Below are 26,187 nucleotides of genomic sequence, written 5' to 3' on the forward strand. Positions count from 1 at the left end.
GCTGGAGATAACAGAGGCAGTACGGAACCTGCACAGCAGCAGGTGCCCCACAAAACTGCAGCTAAGAAGCGTGGAGTGTGCTAGAAAGTGCCGCTCCTCCGCGCCAGAGAGACCCTGCTGAGTATGCTGATGTGGTGGGTCAAGCACACAGTGAGCCGGTGCCCGTCTGTCTGTACGGCATACCCCCTCACACACCCCCATACCTCCCAACTGTCCCGGGGTTTCCGGCAGCAGAGCCGGATTAAGGGGGGGGGGCAGGGGGTACGTACCGTGGGCCCCACAGTTTTAGGGGGCCCCCGGCTGGAGTAGCTCTGTCCCAGCTCAGAAGCTCCCCCATCCTGCCAGCAACAGCAGCAGCATTGTGCTACAGTCATCACACGCTGCTGCATGTTGGCAGGTCTGTGGTGTTGCAGGGAGGCAGCAGTCTCCCTGCTTTCTTCTGCCTGTGCGGGTGTGTAGGGGGGAGTGACCACCTCCTCTGGATTTAGCCCTAGCTGAGGGGCCAAAATTCCATATAAAAAAAAAATCCCGGAATTTGCATAAGGGGGTGTGGCCACGCGATTAGGTCACGCCCCCATCCCCACAGCAGGCACAGCAATGTGACCTGGGCCCCCGGACTCATAATCCTCCCCTGGAGGCATGCCAGCAGCTCACAGAGCGCTGGGCATGCCCCCTCACTGACGAAAACGAGGGCCCTTCCGTGAAGCCATGCCCCCTTTTCGTTGGTCACGCCCTCTTTTCGCCACGCGTGTGTCCCTCCTTCTGCCTGAAGAAAGCTGGGAGGTATGCACCCCTGTCTGCCCGAAGAAATCTGGGAGGTATGCACCCCTGCCTGTGCCATGCCCATACTATCTGCTTCTGCTCCTAGTCTCCTATAGATTTGCCCAGATCTGTGACTGATTTGACTAACTCCACCCAGTGTTGTGACTCCGCCCAGCATTAGCAAATGAGTCACAAAGTCACAGATCTGGGCTATTATATATAGTATATTTATTTAAAACATAATAATTATTGTAGTTAATCTTTAAATTATATAAAAGGTTTTCATTAATGACAAAGGCACAGCACTCATAAATTAAACACAACAAAAGTCTAATATATTGGGCTCATATACTGACATCGGCATCCTAGACTTGCTGCGCTCGCCATGCTGCTCTCGCCACAGGTCCTATTCTCCCTCTAAGGGTGTCGTGGACACCTATAGAGGGAGAATCACCTACCTCGCTGGTATTCCGGTGCCGGCGTTTCACCACTAGTCGGGATTCCGGCATCGGCATTGTGACCGCCAGGATCCCAACTAGCGGTATTTTAACCGCTTCCCCACCTATATACAGCTCTGACACTTGCCCTTAAGGGAGGCAGAACGTAGAAGGAGTACAGTACAGGTGAGTTCCTATAATTACTGATGCCAGTAGCCATGTGTGTAGCTCAGAGGTGCCAAATAGCATATGGTGCAAAACATTGCAAAGAACCCTAGAAACAAACAATGTCATTTAATTCCATGAGTCTAACCAAAGCTAATGGCTGAAAGGTAAATATTAGTTCCTGCACTATGGGGATTATTCAGTAGCAGTTGTAAAAACTGCTAAATCATAGCGTTCGCATTGCGCATGTGCGACCTTTCACATTGCGATCACATTGTGATCGACAGGCGGCGGGCGCTTGGGGGCTGTGACACAGTGTTGGTGGGGACTGGTGCAGGAAACAGGCTTGTCATTGTACTGCAGGTGGGGCAGATGAAATGTGCAGAGAGTTTTAGATTTGGGTGGTTATATTGTTTCTGTGCAGGGTAAATACTGGCTGCTTTTGCATGTAGCCCACAAATGTTAGACAGCTTTATTTTAACACTGCAATCTAGATGTTACATTTGCCCCACCTGCAGTACAACATGTTTTGCCCATTTGTGTGCTATTTTGCTTTGCTAAGAAACCTGAATGAGGCCCTATATTAGTAAATGGTGTCTGTATATTTGATGTAACACACATTCAAATGATAATATGGGATAGGTGTACGAGACTCACTGTTTGCCCAACATAATGCTTCATCTGAACTACTGTATGAGATTCATTCAATTCTCTGTGTTGTCCATGAAGTGCCAGAGGGCCAGTCGCAGTGCTAGCTCTTCACAACCAGTAAACTTACTAATTTTCCCTCACACCTCAAATATGGCAATGTTTGACTACCATATATTTTTGGGGAAGTGCGCAGCTGAACTTCGTAAGTGCACAAGAACAAGAATTAAGGGGTAAATTTACTAAGCAGTGATAAGAGCGGAGAAGTGAGCCAGTGCAGAAGTTGCCCCATCAACCAATCAGCACTGAAGTAATTTGCATACTATAAAATGATACAGAGCTGCTAATTGGTTGATGGGGAAATATCTCCACTGGCTCACTTCTCCGCTCTTATCACTGCTTAGTAAATGTACCCCTAAGTCCCTCTTGATATCTGATGATAAATATTAAAGATGCACTTGTTTCTTTTATTCTATAGTCCAGTGGTTCCTAAACTCGGCCCTCAAGCATCCTAAAAGTCCAGATTATAGGATATTCATGCTTGAGGACAAATTATTAAATTAAATTGACTGAGGTAATTAAGCCATCTGTGCTCAAGCATCGATATCCTGAAACCCTGGAATGTTTAGGCGCCTTAAGGATCGAGTTTGAGAACTACTGCTGTAGTTCCGCTGAGAAAAATGTGGTCCTGTAATATAACTTGAATGGCACCATGACAGCAATAATGTGTTTGCTTGCTATGGCCCAGTAATGCATATTGCACCATGATAGTAAACAAGCCCCATACAGTTTTACAATAATTATTATTTCGGTTTAGTTTTATTATAAGGCTAAAAGAGGCCCCCATAAAGGTTAGATGAAATAGTCTAGTGGAAAATAAGCTGGGGATATCATGGAAATTGAGAGTGCCCAGTGCTGCTGTTCCCTTGAAGCTTCTTCTATCCCTTATTGCCCGATCCACATCTCTGGCTAATTTATCTCCATTGGATACGGGCGAAATATTTGTAAAAGCTGTCCAGTCTGTACCATTATTCAGCAGCAGTCATAAGATGTAGTGAGGTCATGGCTGTAATATGTGAACAATAATGGGATTTGAGAGAAAGGTACCCGTGAAAATCTGTGTGCAGCACACATTACAGCACAATGTCTACATATCCCAGCCAAGTATGGATGTGTCAGGAACAAAGCCGCAAGAAGTGGTGCTCTGCTGGAGCTGGCAGCTGAAATGATGATTGTGTTGACAGGCAAAACATTGAAACTTTTACTCTGCAGTAAGTCCCTTGGCTTCTCTAGCAGCCGAGTGGAAAACAAGATTCCTGCTCTTTCCTGATAAAACCACTTGTGGATATAGACTAATTAGAGGGTAACCGCGGCTACTAGTACCAGGATATGCTCCCCTGTGTCGGGATCTGAGGCCAATGTTGAAAATGATGTAACACCAGAAGAATGTTTTAATTAATCTGTAAGAAATTCCATTCCTGTTCCATTTTACTTGGAGATGTGTGGAATGCCTAATTAGCGTTTGCTCAAGAGACCATACAGCTCCTGATTGTATTAGGAGTATCTTTTATTGTAATGAATGTAGGCTCTGGTTAGTGGACGTCTGATCTATGGGACCATAGGACTATTGCCCAGCTTTCTTTTTTACTTAATAGAGAAGGGTCGGAGGTGCTCAGCCCCTGAGTCAGATAATATGGCTTTCTTAGCTGCATGTCAACCCTTCCCAAGTCCAACTGTAGACTGGATTCGTCTCTCTTCAGCTGTTACTCAAATATGTTTCCCAGTAGGCGTTGTTTGCTAATAAGCTGCACTCATCTCCACTTGCTAAGAGTGTGGGCATATATGTATAACCTGGAATCTGGGAGCAATTAAAATACTGCTTCTGGTCCTGGTTTCAGATCCAACAAACATTAAGAGCTATAAAGGCAAAGAATTGCAATCATCTCCCCCGATCATCATGGCCTTATATCATATTAGTCTTTCGGCACAGCTCCTGCATTAAGTCACTGTCCCAGCAGTATGGTAACTGCTAGGTTTCTGAACTGGCATGTGTAAGTCCCATACGCAATTATAGGGCTGGGCATGCGCAAGTGGTGACTGATAGATAGAGATCCTTGTGGATTGTAGCCCATAGGCTACAATAGCTAATGCCGTCTAAAGAGGACTCTAGCTAGATATCTTGGACAAGCTCTGGAGCTTGATACATTTGGCCATGTTGCAGCCCCATAGAAAGCCATAGTGATTGCTCTGCTGCAGATCCTTATCATACATATAGGATATAGGGGATTCTAAAGTGTTGTAATAAAAAATGGGGAGGACGTGGTATCACTGGGAAGGGGCGTGACCACACAATAGTAACCCCAACTACAAAATATGCCCCACAGTAGTGCAACCTTCGTCACATTAGGTATCCATGATCTAGGTCGATCATGTAAAGGTCATTAGGTCCACCATTAATAGTTGACATGCAGTAAGTCGACATGGTTAAAAGGTTGACATGGACAATATTGACATGTAAAAGGTCGACTGTGCTTATGGTCAACAGGTGCAAATGGTCAACACACATATGGTCGACACAGCTTTTTTTTTGGGGTTAGCATTTTAATCAACTTATTCATACTTTACCATCCACGTGGACTACAACTGGGAATAGTAACCTGTGCCGAGCGCAGTGGTAGTGGAGGGAGGCACCTTGCCTGAAGCATGGCGACAAATGCGAGCCATGCGAGGGGACGTGGTACACTAATTGGGGTTCCACATGCTTTGATGGGGGAAAACGACACCAAAAAAACTTAAAAATGTTGGGTTGACCTTTTTTGTTTCAACTTTTTCTCAGTTGACCATTTCATGTGTCAAAATGTTCACCCTGTCACCCTTTTCTACTGTCGACCTTTTGTCAGGATGACATTTTCATGTGTCGACCTGTTGACCCTGTCGACCTAATGCATGTCGACCAATAGTGGTCGACCTAATGACTGTAGACCTTTATTATGCAGATATCATGATCCATACCTGTCACATTAATGTGGATTTTATTAGGGAGCATGCATTCATAAGGTTAAACCGAGCAGCATTACAGGAAATAACTGGAGCAGCTTGGTCAGGTGCGATAGTAAGAAACCCTTGGTGCTGTGGGCGGACAATTAGGTGTATGTGAGCAAGGGGAAATGTATTGCATCCTGTGATAGTCATGTTGTGCTATTACGTCCTTTTCCTGATCTATAAACCAAACGTCACAACAATGCAGGTCTTTGACATAGAGACACATATGACATGGGCGTGTGCGGGTAACAATGGATGGCCACAACTAATGCTTCGGAAGTGCTATGCTGCCCTTCACCCTCATCCTTTGGAAATACAGTATGCATTAACGAACATGCGAACAGGGGTGTGTATTTCTGCCTAGAACATAACCTATTTTATATTTTATTTTTCATTTTGTTTTATCACATATTAAAGAATAACGGGCTTTATGGTAAGAACTTACCTTTGTTAAAACTCTTTCTGCGAGGTACACTGGGCTCCACAAGGAAAGACATAGGGGTGTAGAGTAAGATCTTGATCCGAGGCACCAACAGGCTCAAAAGCTTTGACTGTTCCCAGAATGCATAGCGCCGCCTCCTCTATAACCCCGCCTCCCTGCACAGGAGCTCAGTTTTTAGTTAACCAGCCCAATGCAGTAGCAGGAAAAAAGACGACAACGGTTAGTAGCCACATACACCACACTCTCACGACAGGAGAAGTGTCAGCAGCAAATGCCATACCAACCCAAAGAAGCTAAGTGCGTCAGGGTGGGCGCCTTGTGGAGCCCAGTGTACCTCGCAGAATTTTTTTTAACAAACGTAAGTTCTTACCATAAAACTCGTTTTCTGCTGCGGAATACCCTGAGCTCCACAAGGAAAGACATAGGGGATGTCCTAAAGCAGTTCCTTATGGGAGGGGATGCACTGTAGCGGGCACAAGAACCCGGCGTCCAAAGGAAGCATCCTGAGAAGCGGCAGTATCGAAGGCATAGAACCTTATGAACGAGTTCACAGAGGACCACGTAGCCGCCTTGCACAATTGTTCAAGGGTCGCACTACAGCGGGCCGCCCAAGAAGGTCCAACAGACCGAGGAGAATGGGCCGTAATGTGAGCAGGAGCTGATAGACCAGCCCTCACATAAGCATGTGCAATCACCATTCTAATCCATCTGGCCAAAGTTTGCTTGTGAGCAGGCCAGCCACGTTTGTGAAATCCAAACAGCACAAAGAGAGAATCAGATTTCCTAATGGAAGCAGTTCTCTTCACATAGATACGGAGAGCCCGTACCACATCCAAAGACCGCTCTTTGGAAGACAGATCAGGAGAAACAAGTGCCGGAACCACAATCTCCTGGTTAAGGTGGAACGAAGAAACCACCTTAGGTAAATATCCGGGACAAGTCCTAAGAACCGCCCGGTCACGGTGAAATATCAGATATGGGGAACTACAAGACAAGGCACCCAAATCCGACACTCTTCTAGCTGAAGCAATAGCCAGCAGAAACACCACCTTAATGGAAAGCCACTTAAGATCAGCTGAACCAAGAGGTTCAAACGGAGACTCTTTTAATGCCTCCAAAACCACCGACAAGTCCCAAGGAGCCACAGGCGGGACATAGGGAGGTTGGATACGCAACACGCCCTGAGTAAAGGTATGCACATCAGGTAAGGTCGCAATCTTTCTCTGAAACCACACCGACAAGGCAGATATTTGAACCTTGAGGGATGCCAGACGCAGGCCTAAGTCCAGGCCCTGCTGAAGAAAGGCCAACAGTTTGGCTATACTAAACTTGGAAGCATCATAACGGTTAAATGCGCACCAAACAAAGTAAGAATGCCAGACCCTATAGTAAATCCGAGCAGAAGCCGGTTTCCGGGCCCACAACATAGTTTGAATGACCGCCTCAGAAAACCCTTTAGCCCTCAAGACGGAAGCTTCAAGAGCCACGCCGTCAAAGACAGCCGGGTTAGGTCCTGGTAGAATTGGACGCTCTGACGATTGGCCCTGCAGGTCTGGGAACCAGTGCCGTCTGGGCCACGCTGGAGCTATGAGAAGCAGAATTCCTCTTTCTTGCTTGAACTTCCGAATTACCCTGGGCAGGAGTGACACCGGAGGGAACACGTATGGCAGCCGAAACCTCCACGGCACCGCTAGCGCATCCACAAATGCTGCTTGAGGATCCCTTGTCCTTGCTCCAAAGACCGGAACCTTGCGATTGTGTCGAGACGCCATCAGCTCTACGTCTGGAAGGCCCCACTTTTCCACTAGGAGTTGAAACACTTCTGGATGGAGGACCCACTCTCCGGTGTGTATGTTTTGACAACTGAGAAAGTCCGCTTCCCAATTCAGGACTCCCAGAATGAATATTGCCGATATAGCCAGTAGATGGCGTTCTGCCCAATGTAGAATCCGTGAGACTTCCTTCATTGCCAAACGGCTTCGAGTGCCGCCTTGATGATTTATGTAAGCCACTGTGGTGGCGTTGTCCGACTGTACTTGAACAGGACGGTTCCGAATTAAATGCTGGGCCTGGTTCAACACATTGAAGACCGCCTGCAATTCCAGAATGTTGATCGAGAGGAGAGATTCCTCCTTGGTCCACCGACCCTGAAGGGAGTGTTGCTCCAGCACCGCGCCCCAACCTCTTAGACTGGCATCTGTCGTCAACAGGACCCAGTCGGATATCCAGAAGGGACGGCCCCTGCACAATCATTGATCCTGGAGCCACCAGTGCAGTGACAGACGGACCTCCGGAGTCAATGAGATCATGTGAGACCTGATCCAGTGAGGCAGGCCATCCCACTTGGCTAGAATCAGCCTCTGCAGGGGGCAAGAATGGAATTGAGCATACTCCACCATGTCGAATGCTGACACCATGAGGCCCAGCACCTGCATCGCCGAATGTATCGACACTTGCGGATGAGAAAGGAAGCAATGAATCCTGTCCTGAAGCTTCAGGACTTTCTCCTGAGACAAGAACAACCGCTGGTTGTGAGTGTCCAATAGCGCTCCCAGGTGCACCATGCTCTGAGCAGTGACCAGGGAGGATTTCTTCCAGTTGATGAGCCACCCGTGGGGTTGTAGAAACCGGACAGTCATATCCAGATGACGTAGGAGAAGTTCTGGGGAATTTGCCAGGATTAACAAGTCGTCCAGATACGGCAGTATCCTGACCCCATTGACGGCGGAGCACCACCGTCTTCACCACCATAACTTTGGTGAAGACTCGCGGAGCCGTAGTTAAACCAAAAGGTAACGCCCAAAACTGGTACTGGAGGTTGCCAATCGCAAACCTCAGGTATTGCTGATGTGACACTGCTATAGGAATATGCAGGTAAGCATCCTATATGTCCAGGGAGACCATGTAGTCCCCAGGTTCCAAGGCCAGAACTATAGAGCGAAGGGTTTCCATACGGAACTTGGAAATTTTCACAAACCTGTTCAATGCCTTGAGGTTGAGAATGGGCAGGGAGGACCCATTCGGTTTCGGGACCAAAAACAGCGGAGAATAGTACCCCGGCCCCTCTGAGCAAGAGGCACCTGTACTACGACTCCTGTATCCAGGAGGGTCTGACCCGCTCACCACCTCCCGAAGCGCGGCCACGCGATCCCGGAGAGCCCCCGTCGTGTGTGCCTGACTTTAGAAGAAAACTGGAGCCTCCTGCTGTAGTCACCCGGCAACCAGGGCCCGGGAGTGTACAGCGCCGCTGGGGAGAGATGGAGCTGCAGCAGTGAATGTCACTAGACATGTACACACTGCTGCAGCCCTTGAAGTCTTCACTTTTCTTCTCAAAAAGCTCTTCTTAAGGCTGCCCAGAGCAGCCCCTCTGTTATGTGCCTGCTATCTGCGGCACCAACTACAAAACTGAGCTCTTGTGCAGGGAGGCGGGGTTATAGAGGAGGCGGTGCTATGCATTCTGGGAACAGTCAAAGCTTTTGAGCCTGTTGGTGCCTCGGATCAAGATCCTACTCTACACCCCTATGTCTTTCCTTGTGGAGCCCAGTGTACTCCGCAGCAGAAATACGAAGCACAAAAAGTAAACCCAAAACTTGTTTTGTACCACAATAAGGACAGTGTCATGAATCACACAAATCCCCATCATACAATAATATACAGATATGCTAAGGCTCCCTCCTCCAAAACTACATATGTACCAACTCAATAACAACCTCTCTATTACCCAAAAATAAAATAAAATAAAGCCAGGAATCATTGCATGGGGCAGCTGCCAGCACTGGAAAAGAAATTCCAAGGACACCTTGGTGATGTTAGGGGGGAGAATAATCATCTGTGATACACTATGTACAGGGTGATGTGTGGTGAGCGTGTGGTTATGTAAAGTGAATGTGGCTTCATGGTTGTGACGTAAAACAAACCAATGGACACATACACTGTACTGCATACTAATAATATACTACATTGCATCTGAGTGACCAAAACTTCATAAACATATATAATAAAATATATACATTGTATGCGCAGGGCTTGATGCTGAGTTTGAGCCAATTCTGTTCATAGGCTTAAAATATGCTCACTACAAAAAGGAGAACTGAGTGCTTATGTTAGACTGCAAAACCTGCAAAATGTGTGTAGCCTGTACTCATAGCATAGGCATATATAAATATACTTACATCCAAAAAAATATGCAATCGCTATTAGATGTGAATTAAATATACAAAGCCTCCTGAACACAGTAGGTAGAAGTCTGCTCATTTACTTAAATTAATAATAATAATAATAATAATAATAAAAAAAAAAAACATGCTAAGATATGCTCACATCATAAATGCCTATGCAACATAAAAACATAAAAAGGAGAGTTATGGTTGACTTACCATGGTTAACTCTCTTTCTGCGAGGTGCTGTACACTGGATTACACAGGAAATACATCAAGGTGTAGAGTGGATCTTGATCCAGAGGCACCAACAGGCTAAAGCTTTAGGCTGCCCCAGGATGCATTGGGGCCTCCTCTGTAACCCGGCCTCCAGGCACTGTGAGCTCAGTTTCGTTAACCAGTCCAATGCAGGAGCAGGTAAGAGAGAAGTCAGATGTTAGTCACATAGAACCACATTCTCACGACAGGAGAAGGGACCAGCGACTAATGCAGTACAAAGCCATAGAAGCTAGGTGCGTCAGGGTGAGAGCCCTGTGGAACACAGTGCACCGCGCAGAAAGAGAGTTAATCATGGTAAGTCTACCATAAATCTCCTTTTCTGAAGCGGGGTACACTGTGTTCCACAGGAATACATCGGGGATGTCCTAAAGTGGTTCCTGAAGGGAGGGAACACGCCTTAGCAGGTATGAGAACCCAGTGTCCAAAGGAAGCATCCTGGGAGGCAGAAGTATCATAGGCATAGAACCTAATGAACGTGTTCACGGAGGACCACGTAGCCACCTTGCACAATTGTTCTGCGGACGCACCACGGCGGACCGCCCAAGAAGGTCCAACAGACCGAACAGAATGGGCTTTAATAGCAGCAGGAGCTTGAAGTCCATTGCTTATTCGCAAACCAAACAGTACAAATAGGGTATCTGACCTCCTGATAGAGGCAGTCCTCTCTACATGTATACGGAGAGCCCTTACCACATCCAAAGACCACGGTTTTAGGGGACAAGTCAGAAGAGATAAATGCCAGAACCACAATCTCTTGGTTAAGGTGAAAAGAATGACACCACTATAGGTAAGTAACCTGGGCGAGTTCTCAGAACTGCCCGGTCACGATGGAAATTTAGAAATGGTGGACGACAGGACAAAGCGCCTAAGTCTGACACCCTTCTAGCAGAGGCAATGGCCAGCAGAAACAGGACCTTGGCTGTGAGCCATTTAAGGTACAGTGACTCAAGAGGTTCAAATGAAGACTCTTGCAGGGCATTCAGGACAACAGAAAGATCGCATGGAGCCTCAGGAGGGAAATAGGGAGGCTGAATCCATAACACACTCTGAGTGAATGCATGAACATCAGGTACAGACGCAATTTTTCTCTGAAACCACACCGACAAGGCAGATATGTGAACCTTGAGGGAGGCCAGATGAAGGCCTAAGTCCAGGCCTTGTTGCAGGAAAGCTAGGATTCTGGATGTTCTGAATCTGTACGCATCATAGTTCTTATCAGCACACCAAGTGAAGTAAGAATTCCAGACCATATAATCAGGGCCGGCTCCAGGCCTACTAGCACCCTGAGCGAGAAAATGTAAAAGCGCCCCCTCCCCCCCAACCCCTATGCGCGCGCTGCAGGAAAAGTGGGCATGGCCTCTGGAAAAGTGGGCGTGGCCTCATAACTTCATATTATTAGACTATAAATAAATATATTTTCACACCCCCTCTAGGCACACAATTAGCAGCCTTACACATAACAGCCACAGTAGTGTTCCTTACACACAATGGCCCTCATTCCGAGTTGTTCGCTCGTTCTTTTTCATCGCATCGCAGTGAAAATCCGCTTAGTACGCATGCGCAAAGTTCGCACTGCGACTGCGCCAAGTAACTTTACTATGAAGAAAGTATTTTTACTCACGGCTTTTTCTTCGCTCCGGCGATCGTAATGTGATTGACAGGAAATGGGTGTTACTGGGCGGAAACACGGCGTTTCAGGGGCGTGTGGCTGAAAACGCTACCGTTTCCGGAAAAAACGCAGGAGTGGCCGGAGAAACGGTGGGAGTGCCTGGGCGAACGCTGGGTGTGTTTGTGACGTCAACCAGGAACGACAAGCACTGAAATGATCGCACAGGCAGAGTAAGTCTGGAGCTACTCTGAAACTGCTAAGTAGTTAGTAATCGCAATATTGCGAATACATCGGTCGCAATTTTAAGAAGCTAAGATTCACTCCCAGTAGGCGGCGGCTTAGCGTGTGTAACTCTGCTAAATTCGCCTTGCGACCGATCAACTCGGAATGAGGGCCAATGTCTCCAGTATAGTGCCAGCTACACATAATGGGGTATATTTACTAACATTCGTAATTTTCGGAAAAAGGTCAAAGTTCAATCACGAATGACATCGAAAGTGTAAAACTGCAACTTTTTGAATTTATTACGACTAATTTACTAAGCTGTCGTATTCGGATTTTTCATTTGTTCCGATGTCGATGTCATTCGTGTTTTTTTTACCTTTTTTACGGCAGTGATTAGCAAAACACTGCCGACTTTTTCAAAATGAATCTCGGCCGGATCTGTGTGATCCGTGCTGGGGTTCATTTTTTTTTTTTTTTAAATAAACACTGTAAAACGGAGAAAAAAAATGCGTGGGGTCCCCCCTCCTAAGCATAACCAGCCTCGGGCTCTTTGAGCCGACCCTGGTTGCAGAAATATGGGGCAAAAAATGACAGGGGTCCCCCGTATTTCTAAAACCAGCACCGGGCTCCACTAGCTGGACAGATAATGCCACAGCCGGGGGTCACTTTTATATAGTGCCCTGCGGCCGTGGCATCAAAAATCCAACTAGTCACCCCTGGCCGGGTTACCCTGGGGGAGTGGGGACCCCTTCAATCAAGGGGTCCCCCCCCAGCCACCCAAGGGCCAGGGGTGAAGCCCGAGGCTGTCCCCCCCATCCAATTGGCTGCGGATGGGGGGCTGATAGCCTTTTGTGAAAATGAAAAGATATTGTTTTTAGTAGCAGTACTACAAGGCCCAGCAAGCCTCCCCCGCATGCTGGTACTTGGAGAACCACAAGTACCAGCATGCGGTGGAAAAACGGGCCCGCTGGTACCTGTAGTACTACTACTAAAAAAATACCCAAAAAAAGACAAGACACACACACCTTGAAAGTAAAGATTTATTACATACATCCACACAAACATACAAACATACTTACCTATGGCCCCACGCAGGTCGGTCCTCTTCTCCAGTAGAATCCAAGGGGTACCTGTTGAATAAATTATACTCACCAGCTCCAGGGTCCCAGGCTCCTCGTAGCATCCATTTGTAATCCACGTACTTGAATAAAATAAAAAAACGGACACCCGAGCCACGCACTGAAAGGGGACCCATGTTTGCACATGGGTCCCCTTTCCCCGACTGCCAGAAACCCACTCTGACTACTGTCTAAGCGGGTTTCTTCAGCCAATCAGGTAGCGCCACGTTGTAGCACCCTCCTGATCGGCTGTGTACTCCTGTACTGACTGACAGGCGGCACACGGCAGTGTTACAATGTAGCGCCTATGCGCTCCATTGTAACCAATGGTGGGAACTTTCTGCTCAGCGGTGAGGTCACTTTCGGTCAACCGCAGGGCAGAAAGTTCCCACCATTGGTTACAATGGAGCGCATAGGCGCTACATTGTAACACTGCCGTGTGCCGCCTGTCAGTCAGTACAGGAGCACACAGCCGATCAGGAGGGTGCTACAACGTGGCGCTCCCTGATTGGCTGAAGAAACCCACTTAGACAGAAGTCAGAGTGGGTTTCTGGCAGTCGGGGAAAGGGGACCCATGTGCAAACATGGGTCCCCTTTCAGTGCGTGGCTCGGGTGTCCGTTTTTTTATTTTATTCAAGTACGTGGATTACAAATGGATGCTACGAGGAGCCTGGGACCCTGGAGCTGGTGAGTATAATTTATTCAACAGGTACCCCTTGGATTCTACTGGAGAAGAGGACGACCTGCGTGGGGCCATAGGTAAGTATGTTTGTATGTTTGTGTGGATGTATGTAATAAATCTTTACTTTCAAGGTGTGTGTGTCTTGTCTATTTTTGGGTATTTTTTTAGTAGTAGTACTACAGGTACCAGCGGGCCCGTTTTTCCGCCGCATGCTGGTACTTGTGGTTCTCCAAGTACCAGCATGCGGGGGAGGCTTGCTGGGCCTTGTAGTACTGCTACTAAAAACAATATCTTTTCATTTTCACAAAAGGCTATCAGCCCCCCATCCGCAGCCAATTGGATGGGGGGGGACAGCCTCGGGCTTCACCCCTGGCCCTTGGGTGGCTGGGGGGGACCCCTTGATTGAAGGGGTCCCCACTCCCCCAGGGTACCCCGGCCAGGGGTGACTAGTAGGATTTTTGATGCCACGGCCGCAGGGCACTATATAAAAGTGACCCCCGGCTGTGGCATTATCTGTCCAGCTAGTGGAGCCCGGTGCTGGTTTTAGAAATACGGGGGACCCCTACTCTTTTTGTCCCCCGTATTTTTGGAACCAGGACCAGGCGCAGAGCCCAATGCTGGTTGCTTAAATATGGGGGAACCCCTGTCATTTTTTGCCCCATATTTCTGCAACCAGGGTCGGCTCAAAGAGCCCGAGGCTGGTTATGCTTAGGAGGGGGGACCCCACGCATTTTTTTTCCAGAAAATAACCACTTTCCCACCCCTTCCCACTGATATACATGCACGGATCTCATGGATCCGTGCATGCCTATCCAATCACGGGGAAAAAAAGCAGGTCTGTTTTTTTTTAGCACTTTTTTACGAGTTGTAATTTTTCACGGCAGTGTTTTTTTTTTTTTTTTTGCTTTGCACTTCTTAGTAAATTACCGAGATTCATAGTTAAACAGCCGCGTTTTGACCGATGGTGTATTCATTCGTAATTTTTTTCTTGGACTTCCAAAAAATTACGAATGCCCTCATCACTGCCGTGATTTGAGTTTAGTAAATTACCGAGATGACACTTTGAAGAAAAAACGGCATCTCGGTCAAAATCGGGACCTTAGTAAATATACCCCAATGTCTCCAGTATAGTGCCAGATACACATAATGTGCAGTTCCAGCTACACATGACATGCCCAGCGGCAGTGCCAGCTACACATGACATGCCCCGCAGCCGTGCCAGCTACACATGACATGCCCCCCAGCAGTGCCAGCTACAGACAATATGCCCCCCCCAGCAGTGCCAGCTACACATGATAGTGTTCACTTTTTAGGGCAGGGTGCTGAGCACAGGGAGGGCACATTTTTAAGTTAGGAGGGCAAAATACTTGGTTCTCATGTACCTACATGCTAAAGCATGGACAGTGCGCGCCTTCGGCGCACAGCAAAAATTTAGGGGCGCTGCTTCATGGGGAAGGTGCGTGGCCGCATAATAGTGGCAATTCGCATTACACCACACAGTAGTGCAGCTAATACACATTGCACCAGGTAGAACCTTCTATACACTTTGCGCCAGGCAGAGCACGTTAGACACTTTGCGCCAGGCACAGCACGTTAGACACTTTGCGCCAGGCACAGCACGTTAGACACTTTGCGCCAGGTAGAGCACTGAGACACATTGCGCCAGGTAGAGCACTGAGACACATTGCGCCAGGTAGAGCACTGAGACACATTGCGCCAGGTAGAGCACTGAGACACATTGCCTAGCCACAGACGCCTAGCGGGAACACAACATGATATGCTCCCCTGCCGTGCCAGCTACACATGCAGCAGTGCCAGCAGCACGTAACATGCCCCCCAACAGTGCCAGCAACACGTGACATGCCCCCCAGCAGTGCCAGATACATAAATGGCCACACAGTGCCAGATATGCCCCCACAGTGCCAGATAAATGCCCCCACAGTGCAGATATGCCTCCACAGTGCCAGATACATAAATGCCCCCACAGTGCAGATATGCCCCCACAGTGCTAGATACTTAAATGCCCCCACAGTGCCAGATATGCCCCCACAGTGCCAGATACATAAATGTCCCCATTGCCAGATATGCCCTCACAGTGCAGATATGCCCCCACAGTGCAGATATGCCCCCACAGTGCCATATACATAAATGCCTCCACAGTGCAGATATGCCCCCACAGTGCAAGATACATAAATGCCCCCACAGTGCCAGATATATAAATGCCCCCACAGTGCCAGATACATAAATGCTCCCACAGTGCCAGATATGCCCCCACAGTGCCAGATACATAAATACCCCGACAGTGCAAGATACATAAATGCCCCCACAGTGCCAGATAAATAAATGCCCCCACAGTGCAAGATACATAAATGCCACCACAGTACCAGATATGCCCCCACAGTGCCAGATACATAAATGCCCCCACAGTGCCAGATACATAAATGCCCCCACAGTGCCAGATAAATAAATGCCCCCACAGTGCCATATAAATAAATGCCCCCACAGTGCCAGATACATAAATGCCCCCACAGTGCAGATATGCCCCCACAGTGCCAGATACATAAATGCCCCCACAGTGCCAGATACATAAATGCCCCCAGTGCCAGATACATAAATGCCCCCACAGTGCCAGATAAATAAATGGCCCCACAGTGCCAGATACATAAATGCCCCCACAGTGCCAGATACATAAATGCCCCCACAGTGCCAGATATGCCCCCACAGTGCCAGATACATTAATGCCCCCACAGTACAAGATACATAAATGCCCCCACAGTGCCAGATATGCCCCCACAGTGCCAGATACATAAATGCCCCCACAGTGCCAGATACATAAATTCCCCCACAGTGCCAGATAAATAAATGCCCCCACAGTGCCAGATAAATAAATGCCCCCTCCAGTGTCAGATACATAAATGCCCCCACAGTGCAGATATGCCCCCACAGTGCCAGATACATAAATGTCCCCACAGTGCCAGATACATAAATGCCCCCACAGTGCCAGATAAATAAATGCCCCCACAGTGCCATATAAATAAATGCCCCCACAGTGCCAGATACATAAATGCCCCCACAGTGCAGATATGCCCCCACAGTGCCAGATACATAAATGCCCCCACAGTGCCAGATACACTGAGGGCGCAGGCGGACTCCAAAACCGTGGGTTGTGTGCACTATGCGCGCTGCGTGGCACCGGCGTCAGACGCCGGTCGCCGCACAGCACGCACTGGCACACAACAGTTTAAGGCCAGGTAGCGCAGCACAGGGCCGGCTCCAGGAACGAATATGGCGGCGCCAGCGCACGGCGCCCATTAAGGGTGGCGCCCCACGTGGCCGCTCTATTCGAACATGCTTGGAGCTGGCCCTGCATATAATAGATCCGAGCAGACGTCAGCTTATAGGCTTTCAACATAGTTTGAATGATCGCCTCAGAGAATCCTTTGGTTCTCAGGAGTGATGCTTCAAGAGCCATGCCGTCAAAGCCAGTCTGGCCAAGTCTGGATAGAGACAAGGGCCCTGTACGAAAAGGTTTGGTCATTGAGGAAGTACAAGAACCAATACCGTCTGGGCCATGCCGGAACGACTAGTAGTATTCCTCCTTCTTGCTTGAACTTCCACAGAACCCTGGGCAGGAGTGACACTGGAGGGAACACATAAGGCAGGCGAAAGTTCCATGGAACGCTGCTTGAGGATCCCCGGTCCTTGATCTGAAGACCGGAACTTTCTGATTGTGTAGAGACACCATCAGGTCTACATCTGGAAGGCCCCACGTATCCACTAAGAGTTGAAAGACTTCTGGATGAAGACTCCACTCTCCAGCGTGTACATCCTGACAACTGAGGAAGTCCGCTTCCCAGTTGAGGACACCCGGAATGAACACTGTCGATATTGCTGGCAGATGGTGTTCTGCCCATTGAAGGATGTTTGACATTTCCAATATTGCCATGCGGCTTCGAGTGCCACCTTGATGGTTGATGTATGTCACCGTGGTGGCGTTGTTTGACCATACTTGAACAGGCCTGTTCTGTACCAGAGGCAGGGCAAAAGTTAACGTATTGAACACTGCCCGCAGTTCCAGAATGTTTATCGAGAGGAGGGACTCCTCCTTGGTGCAATGACCCTAGAAAGAGTGTTGCTCCAACACCACACCCCATCCCCGCAGACTGGCATCCATCATCAGCAGGGGATCCAGAATGGACAGCCCCTGCTTAATTGAAGCCAACAGGTCAGCAAATGACGAACCTCCGGAGTCAAGGTAATCATGTGAGATGTGATCCGATGAGGTAGACTGTCCCAATTGGAAAGGATAAACTTCTGCACAGGGCGAGAATGAAATTGAGCGTACTCTACCATGTCGAAAGCCGACACCATCAGGCCAAGTACTTGCATTGCCCAGTGTATCGACACTCTGGGGCGACAGAGGAAGCATCTTATTCTGTCCTGTCCTGAAGCTTCAGGACTTTCTCCGGAGACAGGAACAGACATTCACTGTGTGTGTCCAGGAGTGCCCCCAGGTGCACCATGCTCTGAGCTGGGACCAGCAAGGATTTCTTCCAATTGATGAGCCACCCATGGGCTGGTAGGAAGCTTACCATCAGTTGTAGATGACTGAGGAGGACATCGTGGGAGTTTGCCAGGATCAGCAAGTCGTCCAGATACGGCAGGATTCTGGCTCCTTGGTGATGGAGATGTGCCATCATTACAGTCATGACCTTGGTGAAGATTTTTCGTAGCCGTAGCCAGTCCAAATGGCAGAGCCTGGAACTGATAGTGTAGGTTGCCAATAGCAAACCGCAGATACTGCTGGTGTGACTTGGCAATAGGTATATGCAGGTACGCATCCTGAATATCCAGGGATACCATATAGTCTCCGGGTTCCATAGTCAGCACAACTGAGCGCAGCGTCTCCAAACGGAACTTGGACACTCTCACAAACTTGTTTAGTGATTTGAGGTTGAGTATAGGCCGGAATGACCCATTGGGTTTCGGGACTAGAAACACTCGAGTAGTAACCACTGCCCCTTTGGGACAAAGGGGTCATTCTTACCCGTTCACACGCTGCTGTTTGTCGCAGCGGTGCGAACGGGTCAGTTCTGCGCATGTGCGCTGGGCGCAATGCGCACGCGCGTCGTTGTCCAGCGACTGCCATCACTGGCAAATAACAATTATAATGAAGAAAGCGATCGCACCCGCGATCGTAAGAAGAGTGACAGGCGGAAGGAGTTCCGGGGCGTCAAGTGACCGTTTTCTGTGAGTGGAGCAGCGAACGCAGGCGTTTGGGGGCGGATGTCTGACGTCAATTCCGGGACCTTCATCGCTGGATCCATCACACAGGGTAAGTAACTGTAGGGCTAGTCTTGTTTTGCACAAACTTTTTAGCATAGCAGAGCTGCACAAAAGCGATCGCAGCCTTGCTATGCTAAAATACACTCCCCCAAAGGTGGCGTCTAGTTGATCGCATGAGCAGCAAAAAGTTGCTACGTGCGATCAACTCGGAATGACCCCTTTAGTGGATCCGAAGGGATGACCATGCTGCAAAGCTGGCGAGGGGCACGTCTCTTGAAAGAGACTGCATACCCGTGAGAGACAACTTCTCGCACCCATGTGTCTGAAGTGGTCTTTAACCAGACTGGGTGAACTGCAGAAGTCAGCCTCGCACCCTGGGGTCCCCCAAGGGGAAGCCCGCCCCGTCATGCGGCAGGCTTGTCTAGAAGCAGGCTGACTTGCCACCCAGTACTGTTTTGCCTTGGGCTTAGTGGTTTAGGAAGCACGAGATTGTCTCAGGTATGACTGACCTTTTGCTTTCCCTTGAGGTCGAAAGGAACAAAAAGTGGTACCTTTTACCTTCTGTGCAAAAGAATTAGTATTTGGGAGAAAGGCAGTCTTAGCAGCCACCAGTTCAGACACGATTTTTTTTAGGTCTTCCCCAAACAAGATGTCTCCCTTAATCCCTTTTAAGGGAGACGTCTTGTTTAGGGAAGACCTAAAAACAATTGTGTCTGAACTGGTACCTCCAAGGTCTTTTTGGAGTCCATGTCCACCTTCCATGACCTCAACCACAGAATGCGACGAGCCAGGACAAACGTAGTCGACGCCTTGGCCACCAACACACCCGCCTCAGGAGACGCCTGTTGAATATAATAAGAGGCGGTGGTGATGTGAGACAGGTATTGTCTGGCATTGTCAGATATTTCCTCAGGCAGCTCATGCTCTATTGCCTGAACCCATGCTTCAATACTTTTAGCAGCTCAAGAGGCTGCAATAGTGGGTCTATATACAGCACCTGTGTGGGAGTAAATAGATTTCAGGCATCCCTCCACACGCTTTTCTGTCAGTTCTTTCAGTGAAGTGACAGTGGTGAGTCAGGCAGAGTGGATGACACCACTAGGCGGGTAACATGAGAATCCACCGGCGGTGAATTTTCCCACTTGTTACATAACTCTGCCTGGAGAGGATAGCGAGTTATGGCCCGTTTGGAGAGAGGGGTTTTCTTCCCTGGATTAGACCAGGGTTCCTGCCTGATGTCTGCCAAATGGTCAGAATGGGGTAATAGATTTTTAGCCACCTTCTGCCATTTAAACTTGCCAGTTTTCTTGGTGACAGTAGTGGAATACTCATCATCAGTGATTTGTAGGATTTGCTTCATAGCAACCACTAGAGCAGGGACGTCAACTTGCAATTTAGAATCCTCGTCAGAAACGCCTGATTCAGTGTCTGACAGGATAGTATGTTCCCCCTCCTCTTCAGATGAAACATCTGAGAGATTTGTGGATTGTGAGAAAACAGCCCGCTTAGATGACCCGCAGACATAGGATTGACATGGGGTAGATTTTTGTCTGACCAAGGAATGAGTCAACTGCTGCAACTGGTTAGACAGGTTGTCCGCCCATGGTGGATTGGCCATAGGGACTATGTAATGGTGCAGGTGGTCCCATAGGGGGCATTAGGCGTTCCATTAGAGTACCCATTAGGTTTGACAATGCGGCCCAGGGTGGCTCTTGATTGGTTACAGGCGCCGTGGACTGACTAGGAGGTGTACGGCACATAGTACACAGACTACAATGCACAGCTTCCCCCTCTGGTAAATCCTTGGCGCATGCTCTGCATGATGCAGGAGCGTCCACAGACTTACTGCCCTTTCTGTTAGACATTGTAAACAAATGCAACAGACAGCGGTTTAGTACAATGAAGCCAGACAGAGTAAAATACCTGCGAATAAATCCGATAGTATGTGACTGAGTCCCCAGTACACAACACCTACGAATAAATCCGGTATTATGTGACTGAGTACACAATAGATTACACGTAATAGGTAAATACTGTGACGCACTATATAAACGACTCTGATGCACCTAGTCCCCTAGGGTACAGAATATAGATGGTCATTCTGTCCCGATCGCACACTGCAGTTTATCGCAGCGGTGCGATCGGGTCAGAACTGCACATGCGCCGGCGCCGCAGTTCGCCAGTGCTTGCCAGACGGCTGAAGGTCATCGCTGCTGTACGATCGCTAGGCGGGGGGGCCAAACGGCGGTGTTTGGCCGCCGTTTCGTGGGTGCGGTATGGCCAAAACAGGCGCGGCTGGACCATTTTGCAGGGCTACGATCAACTCGGAATGACCCCCATAGTGATAGATCTCTGGGAAACACTGAAAGTGAAACCTCACAGCAGATACAGGCACACACAGTCACATTAGCAATGCAGATAATTATTATATTACAACAAATCTGCTCTAAACTAATATATGCATATATATATACTGTATATATAACAGCGCAGTCCTAGACCGGAGGTACAGTATATATCAGAATACTCGTACAATATATTCTGTAATCGGTACACTTTTTCGTAACTAACACTGTCTGTAAAAAGACATGTAGAATACTCAAGTGTTTGTAAAGTCACAGCACTGTATACAGACGGCTTTACAAGAGATACCTTGCCCTGCAGTCCCGGAGACCAGCCACAGCTATACCTAAGATTGCGCCCAGCGTCTCAGTCAGGGAGTGAGGGAGAGTGTGAGGAAGCTCAAGGGCGGGAAAAATAGGATTTTAATTATTACCTACTGGTAAATCCTTTTCTTGTAGTCCGTAGAGGATGCTGGGGTCCACATTAGTACCATGGGGTATAGACGGGTCCACTAGGAGCCATTGGCACTTTAAGAGTTTGAGAGTGTGGGCTGGCTCCTCCCTCTATGCCCCTCCTACCAGACTCAGTCTAGAAACTGTGCCCGAGGAGACAACATCTTGGAGAGAGGGATTATACACAGATAGTGGCGAGATTCACACCAGCTCACACATACAAGGCAAACCAAGCTAACTAGCTTGAAACTCAGCAACTGCTGAAACATTACTTACCAAGTAACAATACAATACTCAACTAAAAACCAAAGTTTTACTGAACCAGATAACCACTGCAGGATAACGAAGCGCTGGGCGGGCGTCCAGCATCCTCTACGGACTACGAGAAAAGAATTTACCGGTAGGTAATTAAAATCCTATTTTCTTTTACATCCTAGAGGATGCTTTGGGGATGTACCAAAGCTCCCAGAATAGGAGGGAGAGCGTGGAGGCTCCTGTAGAACCAATTGACCAAACTTTAGGTCCTCAGAGTATCGAACTTGTAGAACTTTGCGAACGTGTTCGACCCCGACCAAGTAGCCGCTCGGCAGAGTTGTAAAGCCGAGACACCCCGGGCATGCGCCCAGGAAGAACCCACCTTACGAGTAGAGTGGGCCTTAACAGACGTAGGACACTGCAAGCCTGCCGTAGAATACGCATGCTGGATAGTGAACCTGATCCAGTGAAAGATAGTCTGCTTAGAAGCAGGATACCCAATTTTCTTGGGATCATACAGGACAAACAGAGAGTCCGACTTTCTGTGATGATCAGTACTCCTCACATAGATCTTTAGATCGTTTACAACATCTAAAGACTTTGATGAAATTGAGGAGTCAGTCGCAACTGGCACCACAATAGGTTGGTTGATATGAAATGCCGACACAACCTTTGGAAGAAACTGCTGACGTGTCCGAAGCTCAGCTCTATCTTCATGGAAGATCAAGTATTGACTTTTACATGACAAAGCCCCCAACTCTGACACACGTCTAGCAGAAGCTAAGGCCAACAAAGTGACAGCCTTCCACATGTGAAACTTGACCTCAACCTCCTGTAGGGGTTCAAACCAGTCCGACTGGAGAAACTGTAAAACCACGTTAAGATCCCAGGGCGCTGTAGGCAGTACAATGGGTGGTTGGATGTGCAAAATTGCCTTCAAAAAAGTTTGAACCTCAGGGAGGACAGCCAACTGTTTCTGAAAGAAAATGGATAGGGCCGAAATCTGGACCTTTATGGATCCTAACCTTGGCCCATATCCACACCTGCTTGCAGGAAGAGGACAAAATGTCCCAGTTAAAACTCCACCGCAGGAAACTCCACCGCAGGAAACTTCTTGGACTTCTTGGACTCACACCAAGATACATATTTTTCCAAATACGATGGTAATGTTTTGACGTTACTCCTTTCCTAGCCTGTATCAGGGTAGGAATAACCTTGTTCGGAATGCCCTTCCGAGCTAGTATCTGGCGTTCAACCTCCATGCCATCAAACGTAGCCATGGTAAGTCTTGATAGGCAAACGGACCCTGCTGCAGCAGGTCCTCCCAAAGAGGAAGAGGCCTCGGCTCTTCTAACAGTAGATCCAGAAGATCTGCGTACCAAGCCCTTCTTGGCCAGTCCGGAGCAATAAGGATTGCCTGAACTCTTGTTCTCCTTAAGAGTTTGAGAACTCTTGGAATGAGTGGAAGTGGAGGAAACACGTACACCATCTGGAACTTCCACGGAGTCACTAGGGCATCCACCACCACTGCTTGCGGGTCCCTCGACCTGGAACAATACCGCAGAAGCTTCATGTTGAGACGAGAGGCCATCATGTCGATCTGGGGTATGCCCCAACGATCTGTTACCTCCTTGAACACCTCTGGACAGAGACCCCACTCCCCTGGATGGAGATCATGTCTGCTGAGGAAGTCCGCTTCCCAGTTGTCTACTCCCGGAATGAAGATTGCTGACAGCGCCAACGCATGTTTTTCTGCCCAGAGGGTGATTCTTGTTACCTCTGACATTGCAGCTCTGCTCTTCGTTCCGCCTTGTCGGTTTATGTAAGCCACTGTCGTTACATTGTCCGACTGTACTTGAATGGCCCGATTTCTCAGAAGATGGGCCACTTGGAGAAGACTGTTGTAGACGGCTCTTAGTTCCAGAATGTTTATCAGAAGGCCAGCTTCCTGACTTGACCACCTTCCTTGGAAGGTTTCCCCTTGAGTGACTGCGCCCCAGCCCCGGAGACTTGCATCCATGGTTCAAAGGATCCAGTCCCGAATCCCAAACCTGCGGCCCTCCAGAAGGTGAGGTAATTGCAGCCACCAGAGGAGTGAAATCCTGGCCTTTGGCGACAGACGTATTCTCTGGTGCATGTGTAGCTGGGATCACGACCACTTGTCCAGGAGATCCAGTTGGAAGGGCCGAGCATGAAACCTCCCGTACTGCAGAGCCTCGTAAGAGCCCACCATCTTCCACAGAAGGCGATTGCACTGATGAACTGACACTCGGGCTGGCTTCAGGACATCCTGGACCATTGTTTGTATCACTAATGCTTTTTCCTCTTGAAGAAACACCCTCTGCACTTTCGTGTCGAGGATCATTCCCAGAAAGGACAACCTCCTGGTTGATTCCAAATGTGATTTTGGAAGATTCAGGATCCAACCATCTTCCCTGAGAAGCTGGGTCGTGAGAGCTATGGACCGTAACAGCTTCTCCTTGGACGTTGCCTTTATCAGCAGATCATCCAGATATGGAATTATGTCCACCCCCTGTCTGCGGAGGAGAACCATCATTTCCGCCATCACCTTTGTGAATACCCTCGGTGCTGTGGAGAGGCCGAATGGCAGGGCCTGGAACTGAAAATGACAGTCCAACAGTGCGAATCGTAGCTAAGCCTGATACGGCAGCCAAATCGGAATGTGGAGGTACGCATCCTTGATATCCAGGGATACCAGGAATTCCCCCTCCTCCAGACCTGATATCACCGCCCATAGAGACTCCATTTTGAACTTGTACTCCCTCAGAAAGGGGTTTAGTGATTTTAAGTTCAGAATGGGCCTGATGTAGCTTTAACTTGATGTAGGATGGTCCTATTCTGACAATACTTTCCTGCTGTACCCTGCCCTGGCAGAGAGGCAAGTTTTCCCACAGGTGAACAGAGATATGTCCACAGATATGATGCAAAATAATAACACTGTTTTTTCTGCTATCTGTTATGAGGCCTAATTCAATCAAAAAGTAAAGACTCAAAGTTATATTCTATACTTTGGGGGTCATTCCGAGTTGTTCGCTCGCTAGCAGTTTCTAGCAGCCGTGCAAACGCATAGTCGCCGCCCACTGGGGGGGTGGGGTGTATTTTTGCTTTGCAGGAGTGCGAATGCCTGTGCAGCAGAGCGCCTGCAAACACATTTTGTGCAAAACAAGACCAGCCCTGTACTTACTTATCCTGTGCGATGATTGCTGCAACGAGTGACACGGTAATGACGTCAGATACCCGCCCAGCAAACGCCCGGCCACGCCTGCATTTTTCCCAAACACTCCCAGAAAACGGTCAGTTGACACCCAGAAACTCCCACTTCCTGTCAATCTTCTTGCGTTCGGCTTTTGCGATTAGAACAGTCGCTAGAACCAGTGCAAAACCACAAAGGACTTCGTATCCGTACGACGCGCGTGCGCATTGCGGTGCATACGCATGCACAGATTAGCTTTTTTTTCACTGATCGCTACGCAGCAAACAACAGCAGCTAGCGATCAACTCGGAATGACCCCCTATATCAATGAAATGACAATGAAGTCCTACATAAACTTAGTACAGTAAATTTAACAATTATGCAAGAAATAGTCTCTCTAGTATAATGCATTACAGTTCTTATTGTGGCCAGTTGGTGCACAGTGACAAATGACTATCTTTATAAAATAACACTTAAAGGAGTCTATGTACTAAACCTTGGAGAGAGCTATGGTGGACAGAGATAAAGTACCAGTCAATCAGCTCCTAACTGCCATGTTACTGGCTGTGTTTGAAAAATTACAGTTAGGAGTTGGTTGGTTGGTTGGTTGGTTGGTTGGTTGGTTGGTTGGTTGGTTGGTACTTTACAAGTGCATCCGGAAAGTATTCACAGCGCTTCACTTTTTCCACATTTTGTTATGTTACAGCTTTATTCCAAACGGGAAAAAAAAAATTTCCCTAAAAAAATCTACACACAATACCACATAATGACAACCTGAAAAAAGTGTTTTTGAGATTTTTGCAAATTTATTAAAAATAAAAAAACGAAGAAATCCCATGTACATAAGTGTTCACAGCCTTTGCTCAATACTTTGTTGATGCACCTTTGGCAGCAATTACAGCCTTAAGTCTTTTTGAATAAGATGCCACAAGCTTGGCACACCTATCTTTGGGCAGTTTCACCCTTTCCTCTTTGCAGCACCTTTCAAGCCCCATCAGATTAGATGGGAAGCGTCGATGCACGGCCATTTTCAGATCTCTCCAGAGATGTTCAATCGGATTCAAGTCTGGG

This window comes from Pseudophryne corroboree, chromosome 10 (assembly GCF_028390025.1).
Source record: "Pseudophryne corroboree isolate aPseCor3 chromosome 10, aPseCor3.hap2, whole genome shotgun sequence".
NCBI classification, from domain to species: Eukaryota; Metazoa; Chordata; class Amphibia; order Anura; family Myobatrachidae; genus Pseudophryne; species Pseudophryne corroboree.